Source organism: Myodes glareolus, chromosome 18 (genome assembly GCF_982192425.1).
Source record: "Myodes glareolus chromosome 18, mMyoGla1.1, whole genome shotgun sequence".
Lineage (NCBI taxonomy): Eukaryota > Metazoa > Chordata > Mammalia > Rodentia > Cricetidae > Myodes > Myodes glareolus.
Genome location: NC_142043.1, coordinates 43,298,527 through 43,321,889, shown reverse-complemented (window position 1 = coordinate 43,321,889; position 23,363 = coordinate 43,298,527). Strand labels below are relative to the sequence as shown.

Sequence of the window (23,363 nt, the reverse complement as noted above, 5' to 3'; positions counted from 1 at the left end):
AAAAATTAATAATGTGGTTCAGCGCCCTTAAAGACGGTATGAGCTCTTGTTCGCTAGCATTTCTATGACCCAATACCCCTAAGGGGTTTTGCAGAGAAGCTGAATGCTTAATTAACCATAGCTTTCATTGAGTTTCCATCCTTCCTTCAAAGGGAAACTCGGTTTACTCTGACTGTTTTCCATGATATTTCATTCAGGCCCTGTGCTTTTGAGGCAGCAGAAGAACTCAGGCAGCTGATTCTCTGTGTAAGGGGGAAACTGCCACCAAGCTTTTAAACGACTTGAGGGCTAATGTCATTCGTGTAGTTGGAAAGAAGCAAAGCAAAAATGAAGGGACATGGGTTTTCTGCAGACCTTTAGCTGAAAAGTGGATAGTCAGTGTTAGACAGGGAATGATGGAGGGGACCAGAAAATAAAGGGATGAACAGAGGAACTTTTCTCTAGAAACAGAAGTGTTCTTTAACGTGAGCCTCTAGGGAAGTAAGACTCCACATCTGTGATGTGAGGGACTTGGGGCTTTGTAAGATGGAAAGGGGAAAATCAGAGGGCTGAGAGAGTCTATCTGCAAGGTTACTTTCCCTGCAGTTAGGAAGTGATAGCGTGTTTGGTGCATGGATCTCCTGACCAGAAACTTCCACAGGTGTCCACAGCCAAGTCAACTCTCCGGTTCAGAGCTCCTCAGGCTACCTGAGGCTTTTAGGTAATTAACCCTCGGTCAGCAATTTCAAGAAGCATGGGCAACAGGTGATCATGCCTGTGACTGCTGGCACAGACACATTTAGAACAGCTAAGCATGAGTTAGGCATCTTAATTTATAATTTCCCCCCACAATTTAGGTAACAAAAAATAATTTTTAAATATTAATATCCAGTTGCCTAATGATTCTCATACCAAGAAAACAAAAACTGTCTCCTGCAAGCCTCTAAAGAGTGACGTGAGGAACTAACATCATTGCAACCACCCTGAACATATATGTGCACGCCACCAGGACCAAGTGAGAAGCTCCCACCAGGAAAGTGACTGGCTCTGTTCCTCCAAATAAAACCGAGGCAGTGGGTCTGGAAACTACAGGGCATCACAAGCAATCATTGTTTGAACCATTATTGTTGCACTTCCCATGTGATGGAGGAGGGGTTTCAAGGAGGCAGAGGCAAGTCTATGGATACAGTTTTTAAATCTAAATATCTATTTAGTGTCTATTCCATGCAGTGTTGTGTTGCCTGCTGGAGAGATAGATTCCTTCTTAGCCACAATGGCAGATCACCACTGATGTCATATCTTGGATCATAGACTTCCGACTCATTTCACTTTAAGTCTTTCAGCCATATTTGTACCATTTTGTTTATGAACTTGAAGATGAAATAGTTCAGATCATTCCCCAGGGCTAATAAATGAGTAAATAGTAAAATGAAGATTCTGGGAAGTCAAAATCCAAGGTCTCAAATATCGAATACCAAAGCAAGAATTCTGAGAGTGGCATTGTTGACAAAGAACCTCCTGCAGACAGAACGTGAAGAACTTGAGTAGGTGTTTGAGTAGTGACTGAAGATTTGGTCTGATTCAAAAGTCATGCATACTCCCAGAAGAAGACACATGGAGGGTCAGCAAGGTGGCCCAGCAGGGAAAAGTACTTTCTGCTAAGCCTACACACTTGAGCTCTATCCCTGGAGACCTTATAGTGAAAGAAAGTGTAGGAATCCTGCAAGCTATACCCTTATTTACACACACACACACACACACACACACACACTAAACAAATGTATCTATATTTTAAAATATGTCATATATTTATGTATATGTATATACACACACACACACAATCTTTAAAGAAAGCACGTAGATCCTTCCAAGAGCTTGTATAGTAGAAATGCATAATAAGCTATGCTTTAACTTTTGTACACTCCCGGATTGTGAACAACACAGCTTAAGTTCTGTGTTCTTTGCATGGTAGTGATGACGATTTCCATAGAAACTCCATTGCACTAATGACAGTCTTTTAGTTGCCTGTTGTAGAAAGTCATACAAAGCAACGTAATGAAGTAGCAAATTAGGCAGGCGTCTGAGGAAGTGGTCTTTAACTTTTTCTAATAAGCGACCTGCTAAACCCTGGCCTCAGTATCTCTGAATGGGGCTGCCCTAAAACTGTCCCTCAAAATCTATCTCTCTCCACTCCTTTTGTCTTCTCTACTTTGTACCACACGTGACAGCACAAAGGATCCCCAGGTTTGGCTGATCCTTGGTGTTCACTAGTGTGGAAAACTTTTCAGTCTAGCTGAGTTCTGTTTGGCAAGGGGAGGGGGTCTGTTGATGGTGTCCTATGTTAACAAAGCTTCGTTCTCTTAGAACTGAAAAGAGTCTAGATGGACAAAAGAAACAGCTACCCACTGCAGTTGTGCAGGGGTACTCACGATGTGTCAAGAATGGCAAGGGAAACCCCGGAGCTCTCTGGTCCTCTCAGAAAACTCCTTTGGATACAGAAACGCCACTGCTGGCCTCTCTCAGGAACAAGCCCAGGAGCATCCTGTAAAGTGGTAGACGTGCTATTGGCAGATGCATTAAGCCATTATTACCCATTAGCAGTTTATTAGGAAAGAGCTTTTGAAATTGCCTATTTTATCTGCTAGTTCTGCCCAGGGCAGGCTCTGAGTAATACATGTTTCTGAAATGGTGGGCAAAGTTCACAGCGAACAGAGAGAAGCAAAGTGGACTGACCTTTGAGGAGATTAGTCCTGCCCCGCGGACTCACAGTGGAGCATTCACAGCCTCACATTGCAGCTTCTCTCTTGGGTTTTGAGGATGGGTCCAGGTGTGACCCACTCTGGAGGTAATAATGACAGCATGTGACAGTTTCACAGGCCTGGTTCTGTGCGTGGATGGTCTTGAAAGCATCTAATCTAAGTGGTTTTTCTAAGAAACCCCTAATTCACTTACTCTTACCAGTTCCATTTTTGTGACAGGAAATTGAAGTGACTTAGTCAAGTTCACGGTTATTAACTCCTGGAGCAGGGAGGAGTTGGACCCTTGACTTCAAAGCCACAGTGAATCTGGGGCCACTGGAGCCCAGACACAAGTCACTGGGTGCAGTTCATGGGAGCAGCTGTGTGAGAGCTCTCCATGAGGCAGCATACGATAGCAGAATCTATTTTCAATAAAATATAAAAGCAAAACAAAACATAAACCTCTGATGTCCTTTCAGCTAAATGGTCCAAGAGTCTTCCGAGGTCTTTGGAGGTTACATGCAGGAGCAGCTCCGCTGTCCTCACACTGAAGATGATTTGTGTGGCTTTTTTTTTTCCCACTTACGGATAATTTTCATTTAAAGATAGTGTCTGAATATGAAAAGACGTCTTATGTAACTGGAAACAGCATAAAGGAAAATTACTGAGTATATGTTATCGAAGCCAAAGGCAGTCCGGAACCTGATCTGCTGTTCATATTTCCAGTCTCTGAGGAACGTCGAGTGGACAGGAAGTTAGAGAACAAGCCCACATGGTAACTGCAGTGATGCAGGTCCCTGGGTAGGTGCCCGGGCAACCCTGACCATTGCTGTCTCCAAGTAGGCGGGCTATCTGTGATTGCACCTTATCTCACGTTGTTGAAAAATAAAACAAACAAACCGAAGAGGAGATGAGTGGTTTTAATGCATTGGCTTGGAAATTTGACCAGACACCACAAAATATACTCTGCGCCGTGGAAACTCTGCAGTCTGCATGCTCACGCTTGCTGTTTTCCAAAGCTTAGTCCCACCTTCCTCAATACACGTGTGCTACCTAAATCTGATTTCTGAACGCTTTTGTTGTAAATCTGCAAATGAATTTAGGCAGCTGAGTCTGACGTCATGGTTAAACTGGGTCTCATGAAACACACAAGTGTGTGCTTACTCAGGCTGCACAAAATACTTATGTAGCCCTGGCTCCAAGAACTCTTCATCGAAGACCTGACCTTGGTCCTTACACATGTGTTGACTAAATCCCAGGCCATAATATAATTGAGAAGTTGATCTGTGACAGAAAACCAAATCTGTAAAAGGCGGAAGAATGTGTTATAAAGAAAACTCCACTTAAATAAACGTTCATAAAGCAAGAAAAGTTAGTAGAAAAAATAAAGGCAACGCTTTATTTGAAACAGGCAGAGGCATGGGTAGACAATAACTCTCCCCAGAATAAATACAAATGACTAATGAAACAGTGGAAATGAACCAATGATAGTTGCATTCAAATAATAATAAGCAAGATCCTTTATTTTTAAACTTTAAGGAGAAAATTCTCATGCTTGTTGGTGAGGGACACTGTAGGGACTTCCATAAATGACTACTAACATCTCTCTCCCCATGCTTCCTCTCCCTCCTCCTCCCTCTCTCATGTCCTTCAGATAAGAGCCCCTAGCAAAAGCACAATGAACAGCTCTACACCCTGTCTTTCCATTTTGTTGACCTACAGTAAACTTTGCTCACTATGGTAGTAAATTCTTGGCACCAGCTGTGTGTGAAGAGCTTAATATCACGCAGCACGTTCTGAGAAGCCCCTCCTTCTACTTGTCATTAAGAAACTTTCCAAAATGAATATGCATATAAATTTCCCAAATAAAGCCCCCTTGATTTTTGAATTCAGGGAGATACATCTTTGGAAGTATTCCCAAAGATCTCCTCACTGACTACAAGTAGCAAATGTTCTTACAAGCCCATTTCCTAAGGTGTTTACTAGCCTGCACTCACATTCCATCACCATTCTCTGTGCCTGTTATCACTGCATCACACAGCATTAGGAAACCCCTTACACTGTGAAAAACCCACCCTCCATAGGCTGCATCCTGTGTGAGCATCAGATATAATCTAGGAATGCTGTAACTAGAGCCAGAAGCTTGGGTCGAAAAGGGACTGAGTAGTGCTGAAGGTTCTGCAAAAGGCAGGTTCTGTGCCAGGCTTATTCGGGTTCTGTGATTGAACGGGAGGATTGCCCCAAGGTCAGCAGGAGCTCACACTACAGGCAATGATTATGATTGGGAACAGTCAAGCTCACACACACTTTCTATCTTGCAAATTTGAACTCCTGTGTTTTCCCAGAATCTATCTACACCTACCAAACTACCATGCTTCATCAAAGATTGGGTCCTGAACAACTCTCTCAGGAACTAGTTGATGACTATGAACAGTGACGTGGTCCCACAACAGAAAACATGGTTTAAATTAACAAGTGCCTGACTCTGCTGACGGCACTATAGCAAGTCATTTTACTGGTGGGATAGTGTGCCACCCAGGTAGTGTGTTAAGATACCGTTTAGAAGGCTGCTAAGTGATGAGTTTATAGGACGCTGTGGGTAACAGCAAGCCTACATTCATTTCAAAATAAAATTCTAATAAATGAAACACTACCCCCATTCAGCTCATGTGCAAGTTAAATTTGTGAGATACATATTCATCTGCCCTTTTGGAAAAGCTGAAGACTCTAGGAGCTAAAAGTGGGAGACACTAGGAGCTGGAGTTAGCCCACCAGCATAGATTATTCTAATCTCCAGGTAAGGTGAATGTGATCCTAAATGGAAAGAGAATCCTTGCAAATGCTCAGGTGAGATGAAGAACAAGGGGAGGGGGTACTCCAATAGGTGAGCCCTTGTAAAGGAGAAAAGTTAGACATGGTGAGTCGTATCCAAGAGAGCAAGTACCAAAAGAAAGCCTTAACAAGTCAGGAAGCAACTGGAGCTACCAGCAGTTGAGAGATACCTGGATGGTTTTTGCTGTTGTTGTTTTCTTTTCTTTTTCTGGCTGTAGATTTTTTTTTTTCTCAGCGTCAGATTCAGCTGGCCCTCGCTGCCTCTATCTGGAGCCCCCAGCTTCCAGAACTGTAATCAGACAAATGGGTGCGATTTGAGCGATCCAAACCAGGAAATTTTAGTCACAGCCATAGAAAACCAATGAGAGTGGTGTAAGGAAGCAGGCACTCTTGAACTATACAGATGGGGCGGGGCAAGACACACTGCCATTTTGGGGCAGGGTAATTAGGAAGTAATTGAGGAAACCCAGAATGCTGGCTGCTGGTTGGACAGCTACTGGGAACTCATTGTGGTGGTACACACGCTATTTTCCAAGATAGAGTTTTGAGAATGTTCACTGCACTGTGTTAATAAAATCCCTATAAAATTGTCTGTGCTTTTATCCAAAGGGAATAGTTTGTGTGATTTCATGTCTTACTATCCAGATAAGCAATATTCTATCAACACTTCACAATTCATATGGCTGATTATGAAATTTAAATAGTTACCACATCCACCTGTGGACATTCTGAAACTTCATACGGTCCCTGTAAACATCATTTTCTTACAACATTACTATGGCAGTATGATTGAAGGACATCTGGGTAGGACGAGTTTGCTAACACATAGTATCACTGTTTTAAATTTTTGGATACTATGAATAATTGATGTATCTTATCCTAAGAATTTGGGTTAAGAAATATCAGGTAGTCAAAATATATGTAGTAAAAACACAGCGTGCTAGCAAAAAGAAACATCACCAGATGTAGTATTGAATAGGGCAAAGGACAAAGATATACAATAATAAGAATGAAGAGGGATTTAGGTAAATGCACATATTCACATAAACATAGCTGTTACAACACATAAAATCCTTACTAGAGTATTGTGCTTGGGGAACTGAAATGTATTCAACCTGTATTCCCTGTTAAAACTGTCCTAGCTAATTACATATTCATGATGACAGGCAATTTTGGGTATGGTTTGCTACTGACAGTGAATGCTGAGTATCTTCATTCAGCCTTGACCAGGGACAACTTTAACCTACTTTATCCAGCAACACATCACTAAACAAATCCTTCCAGGTACTTCTTTTGGAGCTGATAAAAACTGAATAAGCATCTCTTCAGATAAGTGCTTGTTATTAGTATGTAAGGGAAATGCATAAAGATACGGTGCTCAAAATTTAGAATACTTAATGAATACTTTAGGAAGAGGAATGCAAATAGCTTAACAACAAGAAACATGCCCACAACACACACACACACACACACAAATACTAAGAGTCCACTAATGACAATGAAAAACATCATCCTTTCTATTTTGCATTACCATTAGGTACTTGTTAGGGACTCTGTTCTCTTGAACGGAACCTTCAGCGACAATCTTTCAGAATGCCTGCTTTGAATTGCTAAGTGGGTGAGAACTGGACAAAGCCTTGAGGTGCCACAGACCACCTCAATGACAAGAAAGATGCCAGCTCGGAAGTGGCCCATCACACCGGCTCCTAGGAGAGACAAACATTACCTTACACCACCTTTGCATCACTCTTCTGAAACCCCCTTTTAACGCACGGCACATCGGGATCCCTGCCCTAAGCCTGGCTTCCTGTGCCCAGCACAAACTGAGCTCTACTGTAACACGGCTTCTCTTCTCCCTGACCTCAGAGCCTGTGCATTCAAATGGGAACTTTTGCCCTGCTATCTCCATCCCAGGCTCTAGACAAAGATGATGAGATTATAATTCTGCAGAGTATTAATATTTGAATTGGTTATAACCAAATGTCATTATCTCCTTTTGTAATTCTTTCTAACTTCAGCCCAACTAGTGAGTGACAGAAGCCTGTCATACTGGATTTTTGCAGGAAGTTGAGGAAGTTACTGTCCTCCCTCATAACTTGGCTGTCTTCTCTCTGCATCATGAGGACACCACATGAGTTCATCATTCATTCCTCACTGATTTTGTTATGACACAGTATTAATACCCCTCCTGCTGAGGTATGGGTTTTATTTTTTTCACCTTATTATGGTCATTTACCTGTCCACACCATATCCTTGCCAAACCCTCACCTCTCTCCTCCCCTTGTCCCTCTCCTTCTTCCTCAATGTCCTTCTTTCTCCCCACTTTCTCAGTTTCCTGCCTCCAGATAGGAATGTAAATAGTTGTTTTGTCCTTTCTTTGGTTTTTCTGTTTAGTTATTTCAAAAAGAGATTTTATCGAATCAAGAAACACTTTGTCTTTCTTTGGTCTTGATAAATCCAAGTTTCCTTGTCTGTTAGGTTTTGGCTAGGGCATGCCTTTCTAGTGATGAATTACTGGAGAATATGGACTATTTTAGAAGATATATTAATGCTGTGGAGAGACAGCAGAGGGTCAAGAACATGGAGAGGGTTCGTAAGAAAGTTTAGGCCCCAGCAGCACTGTGAGATTCCATGAGCAGTTTCTTCATAAGAATCAGAACACATGTGTCATGACAGGAAGCGTCTTACACCTTTGGAAGATGAGGGAGGGTCTTAATAAGGGCCTTCAACCTGGCTTTCTGATTCCCAGACACGCAGCATGGGAGAACTTGAGAAACATCACTTTTGCTGTTATTTCGGTTATCAGGTGAGGAAGCTGCCTGCAGAGCGCCTGCAGGTGCTGGTGGGTCTCCGTGAGAGGACAGAGCTACTGCCAAGCGTGTCAGAATCTAACATTACATCTCTCTAACTTGGTATTTGCCCGATCCGAATGCTTAGTTTTCCTATAATACCAGCAAGCACATTCCTGCTGCTCCACAATAAATCTTAGGATTATGGCAGATAAAGCCTCGATGAGATCCCAGGAATCCTGTAGCTACAAGCCTATGGGGAACTCCTCTAGCACATTGAAACCCCCAACGTGGGTAGATTTGATGAAAATTCAGAAAGTGTGGGCAGAGTCCAAATATTTGTCTATGTTATGAATTTATCAGACTCCAGGCACACCGTCGGTCTCCTTTCTTCTTGTTGTAGCTGTTTGTTCAGGCTATCTCTGAGGCGTGGAAACAGCAGGTATTTAAGACAATGATTCCATCCTTGGTTCATCTTTTGCTTCGCTGTGATCCTGAAGCTCAACATTACAGTCCCTGGGCATCTGCACTACAGTCTCCTAACTGCTGTGGGTGTCTGAGAGCACCCAGCTGCAGAAACCTAATTGTCAAACTCTCCGTTTTATATCCAGCTTCTCATCTGTTCTTTCTTAGTTCTATGACTCTGATAAGCTTGGTCTCCTGGGAGAAGGTTTCTCTGGGCTAAAATCTGAAGTGTCCCTCCATACCATGCCTGTATTCACTATTATGAAGAAGAATCCAGAAGTTAAAACAATAAATTATCCTCTCATTACTTGCAGCCTTGAAACTCATTAGTATCTAGACATTAAGGAAATACCTAGGAGACTGAAGATGGGAGATTTTCCCCCAGAGGGCTTTTGCAGTTTGCACACACACACACACACACACACACACACACACACACACACACATGTAATCTATCTTTGAGAATTTTCTATATGAGTACTATATTTACATGGATTCTCTTCTCTTCCTCCAATTCCTCCCATGTTCCATACCCCAGCACCTTTTCAAATTTCACACACACACGCACACACATACACACACACATATATATATGAACATTCATCTTCATATATATTACACATTAATAAATAGAGCCTTCTGAGTTCATTTAATGTTGCTCATATGTACATGTATTTAGAGCTGACTCTAGGGATTAGACAGCCTATGAGGGGGTCTTCCCTGGAGCAGACTGGTCTACTTCTCTCAGCAGGCATTAATTACCCAAAGATTTTTATCTTGGGGCCAGAAAACCGACACCTCTAGCTGGCATGCCAACATGGATAGGAGAATTTGGGAAAAGGACCAGATGTAGAACCCCAGGTAGAATAACAACTCCTTTTCAAATTACCACTCACAGGCAGCCCCTTCTTATAAAATTAAATGTCAGTTTGATCATGAGTAACATACCATAGCATCAATATTGACATGAGACGTCATGTGAGCTGATTCCATACAGACATCTAGTGGCTTTATCAGCTCAGAGAAACCTTGGAGAAATCTGAGCTGCTGTCTCTGTTCAGGGCAGCCTTCTGCACGCTGAAGAGTAGACTAGCACTTCTTGTTCATTTCGTGAACATGAAAACACATGATAACATTAATTAATCTTTCATAGTGTAAAATCTCAAACTTAGAGAGTTTCAGAGCAATGTAAGCATTCTTTTTGCTGGAACCAAAGATATTCCTCCAGGACCTTTCCAGACCAACTGGCCTGTCAAGTACTCTCTTTTTACATTTACATATTGCTATCCATTTTTTCTGTTCTGGACTGAGCGAGCTAGCAAAGTTGTAGGATTTGTTGCTATATCAGTCTCACTTTGCTCTGTGCTCTAGTCACTGGAATTTTGTATTCCCAGCACCGAATACAGATCCTTACACATATTTCCTCTAGGAAAATGGTATTTTCTGAATAAATGAGGAAGCATGTACTTTACGCCTTGGTTTACTTTTTGTTGCTATAAGGAAAGACTACATACTAGATAATTTATGAAAAACAGAAATTCATTTTTGTTTTGGAATCTGAGATGGCTACAAATGTGACTTGGCCATTCTTGTATGCACTGAAGATCCTCTTTCTCCCTCACTAAGTGGCAGAGAGCATCACTTAGTAAGATAAACAGGCATGGTGGCTTAGTGCTCTTTCTCTTAGAAATGGCATCCAAAGAGCCCTGACCTCATGATCTATTATAACTCAACCTCCCAGACAACTATTTCAAGACACCGCCAATGCGTGGATCTAGAAATCAATTTCTAGCACCTGGAATTTGGGGGAAATGTTCGAACCATGGCTCAATGCCTGTGGCCCAGCATAGCTCTTTCAGAAATTGAAAACTATTTCACCAACTGTAATGTCACGGGGTACTTAGATGAAAATAAGATTTCTCCATCAAGAGGACAGCTCTAGCAGGTCTCCGTGAGCAGAGACACAGGAGACAAGTTCAGGTGGAGAGTCTATAATGATAACTGCTGTTAGGCAGAACTGAGTGGCCCAGGCTGGAAGGAAGGTCTGCTCCAAGTGAACATAGGAACATGAAGGAAAAACCCAGAGTTTATCCTGGGGTAGCCCCTTAGAAATTACAACATTTGTCAAGTCATTTAGCCTTGCTAAACTCCAATATCTTTACTTCGTTAAAAAAACAAAACAATAGGATCTTGCTGTCAAAATAAATTCATAATCAGCTATAAAAATTGGTTTTTATAAAATATAAATACGGAGAACTGGCTATCTAATATAAGGCCAGATGCATTTTCAGTATTCCACAACAACAGAACTCTCCACTGATTCTGAATCTCAGCACCATCTTTTGTGGAGGATTATTTCCTCACGACAGCACAATTTGGATTGCCTGTTGCAAAGTAATGCCACGATGCTCTTTGTTCTGAGGAAACACGCCTTGCAAATAACGAAAATGAAGAGGACACACTTCCCTGATGCAGTATAATTCTGTGAGTCACCAGGCACACGCACTATAGGGATGCCTGCTTCTAAAGCCGCCTATGTCATCCAGCCCTCACCCAGCATTTCACACACTGGCAGATGCAGTACCACGTTATCTCTGATCTGGACGGAGAAAGGAGTAGGAACGGGAAGTAAGGCTGTTATGGCCACGCAGTCAAAGGTTGAGTTAGTCAAGAAGATCACCGGGCATTTCTCTGATCTTTTATGTTCAAGGTATAGCAGAAGTCCCAGAGTGATAGGATGGATGGAGGGATGATTTCTGCTTTGCTTGACACTGGGAGTGAATGCAGGGAGGTGCTCCATACTAGACATCTTTCATTTGTTTTTTTTCTTGTTTTTCTCCTTTGTAAGGATCACAAACTCTGTGTGTGTGTGTGTGTGTGTGCGCGCGCGCGCACTTGTGTGTGTGTGTGTACATATATATGCACACACACACACTATATATATGCAGTATATACGTACACACAGTATACACACACATATGTGGTATTTATGCATTATAAATATATATATACATATATGTACACACACATTGTGTTTATGTGTTTTAAATAACTCATGATAGAAAAACATAGGCTACCATGCTAGTTAAACCAATTAACGGTATAGTAGTCCTTAAATTTTCACCTGAGACCAAGAGCAGGCTAATGTCTCAGAGTCCCTTTGTGTCAAAGCTCAGGAACACAGCATTCTTAAAGGCAAAACACATAATTACATCAGTGTTACAGAGTGTCAGAGTAACTTTGCAGCATTTAATTAGCTAGAACATAGTAGCTGTTATGGAAACAACTTGACAGTTAATTTTTCTCAACTATTCCTTAGTTTTTTTTAACTAATTTTATCCTTAATTTGTAAAATTACTAGTTATTTTGGTTCACACATATAGTTAACACAATGGCCAGGATGAAAACCCCAAATGTGTTGCCAAGACAGATGTGGTTGTAATGGGCTAGAGGGCTGAAAAGTGTTTAAGCAGACACATAATGGAGTCAGGACAAGATTGTGTTACTTTAGTCATTTTTGTTTTAAGTTGACATAATACACAAGGAACTCTCCCCTTCCTCCTTTTGCTTTTTCGATTGTCTCAAGCCAAATGGGCATTGCAAAGATGAGATAAGAACAGTAGCTATCTGATTAATGATTAAGGGTAGTATTGATTAAAGAAACTGATATTGGAGGGATCATTAAAACATCATTTTTGTTGGATACTCTTCTAATTGTGAGAAAGACCTTCTTTTCCTTGAACAGAAAATTAATCAAGTTCTATGATGTCATATAACATAAAATTATATGTAATTCCTCTCTCCAAAAAGGAGAGACTTGCCAATATAATGGTGCACTAAGCATTGGACAATAGGACGAAGTTCTCTGCCGTCACTGTGTGATCATTCCAAGCCAGTGTGCCAGGGAGTCGGACCTTTACCTGTTTCCTTGTTGCACTCACAGCTTCTCCATCTCTCCCACTTTTGCCCTGCAGATCCTCTGTCGTTCTTTCCTTTCTTCTCACAGGAGCTGCAAATATTTATCTTTAATATTCTGGTCTCAAGAAGGAACAGTATGCTGGGGCCTGGCGTGCGTGCTCACTTAGCATACAAATGCATTCTATTGTGAAGGCAACTGCATGGTAGCAAGCGGCAGCACAAAAAAGAGAATAATTTATTTGGGGAAACTTGGCTATAAGTTAAGGACTAAGAACAACAGCTGCTTCATTATTTGTGTAATCCTAGGTCTTCAGTTTGCCTCTTCCGTGCCTCCCTCTGCCAAGAGCATACTGAATCCATACTGTGATGACTTTAAATCTCTGCCATCCTAGCAAATTTGCATCTACTATTTTGAGAAAAGCAACCACCATACGTTATAATTGTGTTGGAACACAATGGTAGAAAAATGACCCTCTCCCCTGTTTTTATTCAATCAGGATCAAACAATAATTTCCCCTAATTTGCATTCATATTTGCATCTGCCACCTTTTTTTTCCCAAAAATAATATATTTTAGGTAAGATTTGAGTGAGGGGTAAGGAGGTCTAGAATATTGTTCTCCAGAAGCTGAAACAGTTAGTGTGATTTCAAAGTGCAAGAAAAGAAAAAAAAAACAGTTAGTTTTGCTTTCAGGAAAGATGAAGACATTTTCTTAATGTAGCAAATATCTGGATCGGCAGTTAGGACTGGGGTCACCCAGTCATTGCTGAATAAGGAAGCAGCCTGACCCAAAACTGCTATCTGTTTTAACTTCGAATGGAGGTCTATTACCGAGGGAAGAAAAGTTGACAAATTATTGACTAAACAGCTGAAAAGCATATGTGATCAGTCGCACTGAGTTGCCTGAGGAAACACTGAGGAGACTGTGGGGACTCCTGAATGGCTTGACCTCTGCTGGGTTGACTGCAGCTAATCCCAAAGTTCACTGTTGCCTGTTCAATCACCCTATAAAAAGTCCCTAGATAAAGTCAGGAAGCAGCAACCCTTTCTTAGGACCCCTCTCAATCAGGAAGCTCTCTTTTTTGCTGATAAATTCCTTTCTTCTCACTGGCTGTTTTCCTGCTTCAGCCTCCAGTTATTGTCCAAACTGATAAACACCAAAGGCCACCAGCATGTGGTACCTCTTATCATCAGGTACCCCAGTCCCCCCACCAAGCGGGCCCAAGTGAACAGCTCTGTCATTCTCAAGCAAAAAAACAAAAACCGCACTGTTAAGATCACAATCCCTTAACTTACAGATGTTGTTTTAGCAGGTGCACTTCAGGTTACCTATTGTATGTAATTTACATAATATAGAACAACATTGTGTATCCAGAAGCAACACACCCACTTCCCAGGTTTCCCCTGGGCTCTACATCCCCATAGCAGTAGACACCTCTTAGAATTCCATAGGCCTATGTTAGGTAGCTCTACTCATAGTCAACCTTTAGATTTTCTCTACACATCCATAATTACTTTTACCCAATATCTGAGCCCTGCCTCTTTGCCTTTGTTCTTGATACAGGCATCTGTTATTCACAAGGAGATCATTAAGGAAACGTCCAAGTCAGTCAAATTGGGAATGCATAGATTTGACTGTAATGTATAGTGTACTTGCTAGTCACATGACCATGTTTGTACATTAGTTTTGGCTTAACCTTCTCCTTCATGACTAAAAAATACAGTGGATGGCCAAAAAAAAAGAGAAATAGGCAGAGGACAACCCATTTCTTAGTGGCTCCAGACCCGTGGAAAGACTCCTTGGCCACGTCTCTGGGTTCTCTTTTACCTCAGAAATATTCTGTAAAGTTCATAGATAATACCCAGCCAAAGGTCCCAGTAGATAGACCAAAGAAAGAAATTAAAAGCCAAGGAAAAGTAAAGATCCAAGAAAGACCTAGATCCCCAACACTTGACAAGACTGTGGAGAAGTGACCTAATGGAGTAGCATTCTTTTATAGCAACATTTTCCAGTTTCAGCCAGATAGTAACAGGACCCTGTCAAGCCATGTAGTGTCAGCTGCTAGAAGAATGGATATTTCCCGATCTCTAATGCCCATGGACCTCACCATTCAGGAGAATCTCTAATGCCTGTAGACCTCACCATTCAGGAGGGCAGCTCTTTGACTTCCTAGAACAGGTCATATTAGCAGGAGGGGAGGGTTAACGGATCTTCAACTAGCTCCAGGAGACTGAGCAAAGTGAAGAACATGAGGATGATTTCCAGGGCACTGCATCCCAACTCTGTGCCAGCTGAACTATCAAGAAACTAAGCCTGTTTCCCCGTGAACTGTCCTGGCTCCACCTTCCACTCCTGCTGTCAGTGACACCAAGTGGGGAGCTGAGCTTTTGCCTTTCTATTGCAAGATGGAAATAATCTTAGGAGTTCTCAGTTTTCTCCTTTCACGGTACCAGTGGGATCCAACAAGAAGCTGAACACCAGTTCGCAACAGAAAACCACATGCAGGACATAACCTGTGAAGTACAACACATCAATAATGAGTGTAAATTGGGGGAAATACAGAGAGAACAGATAGAAGAAAAATAAAATGAGCAAAGACTGGGATACCCATATGAAATCAATCAGTTAGTTTGCTTAAATTACTGCCATTAGTGTACCAGAAAAAAAAAAGAATATTCAGCTATGAATGGAGTCACTCCATGCATCATTGCCATGATGGACTGTTCTCTCTAAAACTGTGAGCCAGGACAAATCTCTCCTCAAATAATTTGATTCTGTCTTAGCACAGCAAAGGGAACAGTGATGAATGCAAACAGCCAAAGAGAAGGGTCCCTTACCTCTAGAGAAAAGCAATTTAATGGCAATTCCCCGTGGGAAACTATGAACTTCTAAGGAAGTGACACAAATCTTTTCAAATGCTAAAGACCTTCATCAATCATCAATTCTGTGCCTAGGCCAAAGACATCCCGTTATTTAGAGGGAATAAATCAATTTTTAAATAGGGGAAATTAAAAGAATTTTTAAAATATTCCTAAATATCATTAGCTGATGGAATTTATCTAAGCAGAAGGTAAATGGTAACAGAAAAATAACCACAACTTTGAAGAGAGGAGGACGTTAGAATAGACACAAATAAGTGTGAATATATTGTGAGCTTCTGAAATCATTCATAGTGATTTTATTAAAAAGTATGTAAGCAGAATGTGATATTCAATATGAACTGAGAACAGACAACACAAGTATTTAATACTAGTTAAGCAGTACAGAGAGTATAGGGTTCAAAACTGAAGTTTCTATACTTTATCCAATGTATTTAGCCATCAGTGTTAGTTAATTATGGTCCTGTAGCATGTGATATTGCAAAGACAGGCCGTGAACTGGTGTTTTCAAGTGCTAGAGCCACAGGCACGCTGCACCGTACCCAGTGATATTTGATGTGTGCATTGAAACTTAGCACAACTTATCATGTAAACAAACTACAGCATTACACCTCAGACACTGAATACGCAGCAAGACAGGTGGAATACTTACAAAAGATCAAAGACTCCTCTAGATTGGATTTTTCCTTCTTGAGTCAGAAATAGTATGAAAACACTTACTCTTTCTACTTTTGATCTTCCCTTGCTAAAGAGTGCATATCTGAAACAAAAAGAAAATGTCTCTATTTACCAATTCCTTTACCTAATCTGTGAAGCACAGGCAATCCACATATGTGCACACATGCACACACACGCACACACACCTTTACAACCAATCAGTGTGTATATCTAAACAATGTATATATGTTTAAAACATTCACATTTGAATGCACTATCAAAGAATAGATAAAAACCAAAGTTTATAACAAAGTATCAATAAATAAGAAAAGTACTTGCATATTGATGTAAGAAAACGTGTGCAGGATTGGTATCCTTAAAAATCAAATAAATAAAAAAATCCAAAGTGCACTGAAATGGAAGAACCTGCTGTGTCTGTGGAAGATAATACGATAAAACATTCATAATCTTTTGTTCATAGCTTTACATGATGACTATCCAGGTTTGAGCAAGTTTTCCAACAGATATGAAGAAGCTGCTTCAAAATGTACATGGAAAAGTGACAACATTCTTGACTGGGATGGGTGAGGCAGAGGAATCTTTTTGTCTGCCTTTTATTGCAATATTCAGCAATATTGCTTCTAGTACTGACCTCTGTAGAAGCCTCAAACTAGGTTTCTAAGTGACAATTTTAAAAGGGAGATCGTTCTGTTAGTTAGGCCTAGCTGAGACAAGGATGTTGAAAGGAATATATTTTTTCATGGTTTTACTTTTAAAGAGGCAGTAGTGGTTAAAATAATCCTTAAATTCTTTAACACATTTGTACTTACATATACATTCTTTTGCATACAATATATACTCAAAAGCACTCTTGTAAGTTATCCTCTTAATCTTTTGAATAAAGAGTTTAGTGTCGCAAGGGAGGGCAATTGTTGGTTAGGAATAAAACTATGGATCTTTGAGTAGGAGTGGATAATTACTTTAAAGTTAATTCTACCCTCAAATAATAGAGACCTTGTTGTAGAACCAGAATTGGAATAAGGGTTAAGAAGATAACACCCTGACCAGAACTGTACAGATTTTTAGGACAATTAACTATCTCTATTTGTGGTCTATTAACTATCTCTATTATTTTTGTGATTATATTGATTTCATATTTTTTTACCTTTTATCACTGTTCTGCTTCTTAAAATTTTAGTTAGTTTTACTATGAGTCAAACGGAAGCTGGTTCAAGTTAGCAACTTTAGTTTACATAGTTTAGTTTATCTATAAGCTTATTTGGTACTAAATATATTATGCGAAAATATAAATAAATTGCAATAACATTTAGATAATTTACATATATATGTAATCATGTATAAGTTATATTTTAATAAACAAAGATTTCAGAAGTTATTGTTTGTTGAGATTATATATTTTATAGCCTACACTGTGGGAAGAAAATGTAACACATAGATATTTAGTAAACATATATATTTATTTAGTAAACATATGAATTTATACATAAAATCGTACATTCTACAGTTTTATATTAGGAGTACTATGAAGAAATCAAATGAATTTTATGTTACACATGATATAAATGAGATAACATTTTATATAGTTATGTAAATTTGGAATCTATATTGGAAGAAAAGCTTTATAAAGATTTCTACATATAATATTAAATTTTATAGCTTAATGAAATCTAATGAACCCAACAAATGTTGTTTTACATAAACAATTAGCGTTTTAAAGTTCATGAAGTATTTAATGTACCCAAATATATCATTTTAATAGGTTTTAAGATGTCTAGATTACCCAGATTTATCAAGTAATATGGACATATTAGACCTTAATATATGATCAGAATATTTAAATTTGTGAACTTGCACATGTATTTTAATTGGTCATGCAAAAAATAATAATTTTTGCAAATGATAAAAATGCATATAAAAGATTTAACCGAAGTGGTCACAGTTTGCTTAAAAAAATTATTTTTGAGGCATTGCAGCCCACACCTCCAGCAGAAAACCCCTGCTCCATCAGTTCCCATGCCAGCCCTGACATCCCCAAATAAGCTTACAGACTACCAACAGTCCCCCAGAACCTGCCCACCCTTGGAGTAACACCCCTCCCTGCTTAATCAAACTAGCCCACCCACACCTGCAGCAGAGGCACCTGCCACACCAGCACCCAGATCCCCATCTCAAGTCACTTATCGTGAACTACACTTCCTGTGAAAGTCTCCTGTTCTGTCAGGGCTCACACCAGCACTAAGATCTCCAGTCCACACCTCCAGTGGAAGCTCCCTGCTACATCAGAGGTCAAGTCAGAGACCAGATTCCCCAGAGACCACAGCAGAACCCAAAAACCCAGAAGAACCCCAACTAGATCAGAGACCGCTCTTGCTGGCAGAACTTCAAACCCCAACTCAGACTGAACCCCCCCACCCGCTTTACCAGAGGCCTCCCTGGACAGAAGTCCAACCCCCATCTTTTGTAGAGACCATTTACTCAATAACAGGCCACTCTGACAGTGGCCACTCAGAAGACCAGAGAGGAAACAAAAGACAAGAAACAAAACACTCATCCAACAAAGACAAACTCCAAACTGGCAACTAGACTTATAGTCACATCAAACCCAGATGCCCAAACACAAGCATAAGCATCTAATCAACAACAGTCAGAGTAATACATCACCACCAGAGCTCAGTCACCGTACAACAGCAAACCCTAAATATTCCAATATAGCTTAAGCACAAGAAAATGACTTTAAAACTAAATTTATAAAGATGATAGAGGTCCTCAAAGAGAGAATGAATAAATCATTTAAAGAAAAAGAAAAAAATGAAAATTGGAGAAAATAAATAAATTCCTTAAAGAAAGCCAAAAGGGGGAAAAAAACAGTTGAAGGAAATGAATAAAACTGTTCAAGACCTGAAAACGGAGATAGAAACAATAAGAAAACACAAAATCTTCCTTAGTAAGTCTATTTTAAAAACCAAAACAGAAAGGGAGAAACAGAAAAAGGAGATTTACTCAATGTGGCTATGTTGGGAAAAGAAATAAAGAGACTTATCAAATACAAGTCACTCTTTAGAGTCCTGACATAATATCTTGCATATCTAAGAAGTCCTGGTCAAGGTGTGGCCGTCCACTGCTATGGACTCTTCATTACTGAGATTTCAGTATCATCCTGTAAGTTGTTTGATATGTTGTTGGAACTGTCTGAAATCTTTCAGGAAGACAAGTTTTCTTGCTGGCTGGAGCTCTTTTTTTCACCCAGCATGAGATTCCTGGGGAAGATACTCATTTCTTTAGGGTCCATTTTTTTCCATAATCTTACAGTCATATTTAGATATACAAGTGTCTCTTATTTTACCTCATAGGTGTATTAGGTTTTAAGAGCATTTCCTTAAGAAAAACAATGTACAACTCCATATAATCCAGAAGTAGAGTATGGATGGGTCTAGCAAATGTCTAATTTTGATGTCACTAGCATCCAAGCATTGCATAGGTCTCTGACCAGATAAACTGAAAGAAAGGAGCATATAACTCAAGTTTTAAAGGATTTATCAGTGAAATGTCAGAGAAGAAAACTCCCTAACAGTGTTTGAAGATGGGTCTCAGAATAAATCCCCAGGAATGCTGGAGACTGGGCATAACATAACTTCATTTGGTCATCTTATTACTATTCTTGCAATCTTCACTCCTTCCCAGCAAAAGACTTAAATATGTTTCATACTTTGGGGTGTGGGAGGGTATAGCATACTTATATAGTTCCATTACAGTCTTTAATTAAGTTCAAGCCATAACCACGCCAGGACCATTATGAGAAGGAAATATGAAGATGACAAAGGACAGAATAATATATTTGTGCTTCTTACTATAGCAAAACGTCTACAAACAAATATTGTAAGTACACTTGTCTCAGGAGGAACCCAGGATCCCTCAGTCTTGGTATATGCAAACCACCAGCTACACAAGGAAGGCAATAAAGAGAGATACACCAAAGCCATGGGTCTCATCAATAAGCCTGACCACATGACTGGAGGGACAATGTTAAAGTGAGGTGGTGAATGTCTCCAATTTGATTTCCTATTTAATCTTCCAGATGGAAGATAAGATGCAAGACAACTCCTTTAGTTGGATGCCTTTCCATATTTATGGCCCTTGCAATAAGGTAAAATTTTACAAAATGATTCTTGCTTCTTCTTGCTGGCATTGGGGATGTCAAGTAACACAAACTACTGGTGCCATACTCTGGTAACTAAACCTGGTGATTCGTTAGGAGGTAGGTAGCATGCATGAAATCACAAGAATTCTCAAGGAAGTTCTAGCTGGCAATAGTACATTTGCTCTGAGATATGAATTGCTACAGAACACACTCCTATGAAGACCAAAAAGACCAATTGATAATGTGCTCACAAAGAGTGAGCCATGCATGTCACTGTCTACAACACTGTAAGGTGGGGGCACTGTATCAATGAGTGGTGACTGTCATGAACTGAATTTCTCTAAAAACACATCTGTGTTAAAGACTCTATGAATAAATCCCCTGGCTAGGATATTTTAATTGTGAGGCATTGGAATGAATGCTACATATTAGAATGTTGTTATTGTGAAAATTCTCAACATTACAATTCAAAGGGGAAAAATATCTAGAACTGCTTTTTGTCAACTTAAAAGTCAGTCTCATCAACCTGTTTATTCAGTTGACTATCAAGGAAAATCTTTAACATAGTCCCACACTAAGGATGCTATTAGCGACTTCATGTAACTGAATGACGAAATTTGAATTTGCTGTAATCATCTATTGTTGTCTCTACCAGTGAATTTGATAAATGCACTTAATTCAAGACCTCCTTTTGTTTCATGAGTATAAAAATACCATGTTCATGATAGAACATGTCATTTAGGCTAACATGAATTGTGTTCCCAGATCATGTTCTCTCAGATTTGACCCTTAATATACTGTTTGACACAAAATCTGATTTGAGAGTCAGTAATATTGGTGAGTCAATTTTTAGATCCCAAGGACGGTTTGCTCTCACCAGAGTAGTTACAGATCAGTGCCGATTCAAGCACAGGCTTTTATGTATCCTTGGGTCCTGCTGGTCAGTCCTCTCTTGAGCATTGAACTTCTGTTTTGCTTGATGTCAATTGTTTTGTTCTGATCAGCTGTTCTTCTGGTTCCAAAAGTTATTTTCCGGAACTCAGTCTTTCTGGAGCCAACTGTGGTTGTGTCTCTTCTGACCATGAAGTCCAGCCTTTCTACATTTAGTTTAAAAGTTTTATGAAAACCTAACCTAATCACAACATTTTGGAGAGGCATTTGCCCTTTCTCCAACATACATCTTGAATCTTGACAGCTTCATTAGAAAATTTATAAACAAGAGACTTCATTTCTGGTTTGGAAGGAAACTTATTGGCTCAACAAGGAAGACTCACAGAAGGAGTGACTGCCTCCTATCTACTGTGAATTCAGAAACAGCTTCCATGCTATGATTTTAAAAATGTCCAATGACTTATAAATGTTGCCTTATGACTTATAATGACTTATAAGTGCAGCACTATAAAGCAAGACTGGGAGAAGTCACTTGAATTCTTAACTTATACACTTACTGAAAAACTAGAAGAAAACTTATCATCTTCATTAAATTCATACATTCTAGTTCTCATTTCCACAAATGTTTTCTGTTACCTTCATAGACCAAATTTCAAGAAGAGCAACAACCACAAAAAGCCAGACCCGGTGGGGTAGACCTGTAAACCTAGGGACTCAGAGGCTTAAGCAGAAGGATCAACTGTTCAGGTCTTTCTGAGCTATAGAGTCAGTTTGAGTTCAGCAAAAATTAGCGAGAGCCTGTCTGAAGATAAAGTGAAAAGAAGTCTGGCAATGCTGCATAGTACCCAGTGATACAGTACCTGCCTGGCATATATGAAAGGCACTGGATTATATTCCTGATACAAAGCATAAACAATTCATCATCAAAAACCAAACCAAAGACACTGCTAATCAAAATCAGGAATGCACAGTTAAAGCTGAGCAGCTCTCCAAGATACTTAAATCTTTCTGCCTGAAGGGCAACAAGCTTATTTGTAAAGGCTGCAAAGGGCCTGACTGTTTCAAAGACACTGTAAAAAATTCAAGCAGGTGGCATCTCCAAAGGAACTCCGGGCATTGCAGAAATCTTCAACAAACTCAGAGATAAACACAATCTTCCTAAGAGAATTCAGGGTCCCCCTCCACCTTTTTTTTCTTTACTAACTTCTCAGAGAAGTCAGGATAATTAGTTACCAAGATGAAACGAAGGCCCTAATAGATAAAGTCACTGTTCTACTGCTATAAATTCCAACACATTTAAACCTGTCTCAGAATAGAAAGAAAATTCAAATGGAGGCAATCTCTAACCTACTTTAACCTACTTCTAATTGCTTTTGAGAGGAACCCAATAAAATATGAATCAGGAGAAAACCCAGGATAAGACAATTTTCTAATGGCAGATACATACCCTGTATATTTACTAGGATGAAAGTTTTTAGAAGGACAGAGCTCTCATATCTGCTCTCCCAGGAGATAGATAACCTAATACCAAACATACTCTTCTCTGTGTGTATTATAAAGGAGTAAAAAACAATCCCATCAAGGGAAATCAAGAGCCTTCTTTCACAAGTACCACCGTTACCATGGGCAAAAGAAAAATTCTAAACAAACAAAGGACTTCCAAGACTCGCTGCCACGGGTGAGGTAATAGTAGATAAGACAAAGGTGTGCTGAGTATAAAACAGTACCCTGTGAGGCAGATTGTTCTGCTAAAATTTAAACCCATAGTACAAGAATACTTAAACTAGGAGGCTGGTAGAAGGCAGCCTGGGAACCTTTGGTACTGTGGACAGCAGTTAGACCCAGTGGCCAAAGGATACCCACCCACATGAGGGCCTTCTTTACCACTGCTGTAATACAGAAACTGGCTGAGAAGCTAACCGTAAAGTCTACTCTCACAATCTGCAGAATCTCTTTTGGAAAATTTGAGCTAAATTTTAATACTACACAATATTACTCAATAAGCTATCCAATTTCTTAAGACAGTTTATACCTCCATCTTCCAATCCTTTGTAGG

At 39.8% G+C, this 23,363-nt stretch overlaps 1 long non-coding RNA gene across 1 annotated transcript; it reads right to left on the bottom strand.

Moving 5' to 3' along the window:
* Nucleotides 1–3,619: 3,619 nt before the first annotated feature.
* On the bottom strand, nt 3,620–22,916 carry LOC125397765 (uncharacterized). The gene is made up of 5 exons (XR_007231163.3): nt 22,755–22,916; nt 16,253–16,360; nt 12,724–12,812; nt 5,720–5,838; nt 3,620–4,020 (listed from the first exon to the last, which is right to left on the bottom strand). It is a non-coding gene; the product is annotated as an uncharacterized LOC125397765 (long non-coding RNA).
* Nucleotides 22,917–23,363: the final 447 nt, after the last annotated feature.